This window comes from Penaeus japonicus, unplaced genomic scaffold, assembly GCF_977035675.1.
Source record: "Penaeus japonicus unplaced genomic scaffold, GWHDUDI00000001_assembly GWHDUDI00000030, whole genome shotgun sequence".
Lineage (NCBI taxonomy): Eukaryota > Metazoa > Arthropoda > Malacostraca > Decapoda > Penaeidae > Penaeus > Penaeus japonicus.
Window position 1 is genome coordinate 4,506,693 of NW_028234432.1, and position 2,500 is coordinate 4,509,192.

The window sequence follows — 2,500 nt, forward strand, 5'->3', positions numbered from 1 at the left end:
TCATAATTATCATTTTCGTTGTAACTGATATGATCATTGTCATTATTGTTGTCATTGCCAATATTGTCTTCATAATCATAAAGATGTTGATGACCATCATCACTATTATTATCATTAAGAGGATGGTCATTATCATTACTTTATTTCATTATCATAATAATCAATATATATTTTTTTGTTATTGCTATTACTATCGTTGTCTTCATTATCATCATCATCCTTACCATTTTTTTATTATCTTTGTTGTGATTATCATGAATACTATTATCATAATAATCATTATAATTATCATTATAATCATCATCATGTTCAAAATCATCTTTCGTAGTAGTAGTATCTATTCTTGTCATCAATTATCATTGTTATAATCACTAACATCATTAACATTATTATAAATGATGATCATAATATAATTGTCATTATCATCGTTATTATCATCATAATTGCTATCATTGCTGTTATTATACTTAATATCATTATTATCATTAATGATATTATGATCATTATCATCTTTATCATAACTGCCATTATCATTATAATTGTCATTATTAGCACCATTATAATCATCAGTATCATTATTATCATTAGCGTTATCATTCTTCGCGTTATTATGTTAATTACTCTCTTAATCATTTTTAGAAATGTCATAATTGTTTTTGTTATTACAATCTTATTATCATTATTATGATTAATATCACGATCATTATTACAGTTGTTATTATCGTTATTATTATTCTTATCATCATTGTTATTACTATATCATATAGTTGTCGTTGTTGCTATAATTATTATCATTAGTACTTATCATTATGATTATGATGACTATCATTATGATTACTATGATTATTATTATTATTGTTGTTGTTGCTACTATCATTATTATTGTTGTTACTGCTGTATTGTCATTTTTACTTTATCATTGTCATTATTGTTATCTGTATCCTTATCAACATTATGATTATTATCAACAGCATTATTACTATAATTATTGCCATTACTGTTATTGCTATTGTTATGATTATTGTTGTTTCTGTTATCTTCAGCATTATCACTGTATTAATAAAGATGATAGTATTGATGATAATATCATAATTCAAAGAAAATAACACTAATGAAGATATCGCCTTACCATATGTTCTGCTATAAATACGCATAGCATTAGCAAATCAACTCCATGCACAGTGTCAATCGTCTCCTGACGGAAAGAGACTCTAAGATGCAACAGAAATCAAATTGAAGAAAGCACTTTAGACTATGAGAAGGAATAATGCTATGTCGCACCTGAGGGCGGCATAGCTTTAACTCCGGGTTGGAGAGATGCGCTCTTGACTGTGCAATGGAACACACTTATAAGTTTGATAATAATGATAGGAACAGATGGCCATGATGATAACGATGATAAAGACGGAAATGGCAATCATGGCAGTTACAATAGTAACGATAATTGAAGTGACAATTGACGAAGAAATATAATGGCTATTACGATTATGATAGTTGAAATAACAATAACAGTTACATAAATTACAATAATTGTATTAAGGATGGTGATGATAATAATCATTGCAATGATATTGATAATAACAAAATAAAAGCAATAATGATGATAATAAGAATGATAATGATGAACAGTATGTTAGCAATGTGATGATTATGGTAATCATAGCAATGATGATAATAATTATGATAATGATAATGGTTCTTAGAACAGGGATAATGTTCTTGCATCTTTTTGCAAGAAACACTTTATTCGCATCATCCATATGTGATACATCTGTACAAAGCAAAATATACCAGTCACCCCCTCCAGTCCGTTTTCTATAACTTCATCTCTCCTTCCACTGACTTGCACTGCTCAGAGTGAACGCATTTCAGCCAAGTTAGTCAGCCTACGATTACCGATCATATTTGTGGATTTATCATCTGACTACGTTGAATTCTCCATGGAAAAAGTAAAACCTTTCAAAATATTAATGTTTTGCCTTAGCTGTGCAGTGTTGACAGGTCATGTGGTGTACTACCTGGGTATTTTATAGTCTGGGTATTCTGACTTTGGCGTTGGTGTGGTGTGCCATGCGTGGCTGAGGGCGATTGTGTTCTTTCTCTCCTGTCCACTAAATCCTAAACACTAACATTGAATTACAATCAATAGAAGCAGTAAGTACTACAAAATGTATTATATATATATATATATATATATATATATATATATATATATATATATATATATATATATATATATATATATACATATATATATATATATATATATATACATATATATACATACATGTATATACATATATATATATATATATATATATATATATATATATACATATACATATACATATATGTGTGTGTGCGTGTGTGTGTGTGTAAACATATCAATACAAATAAAAGATAGCAAAGCGTGCGGATACCTTAGAAGTTCAAAGAGGATATCATATACAAATGTTTAGGAACCCCACAGAGAGGAAACCATTGTTGTGGTCGGGCACCT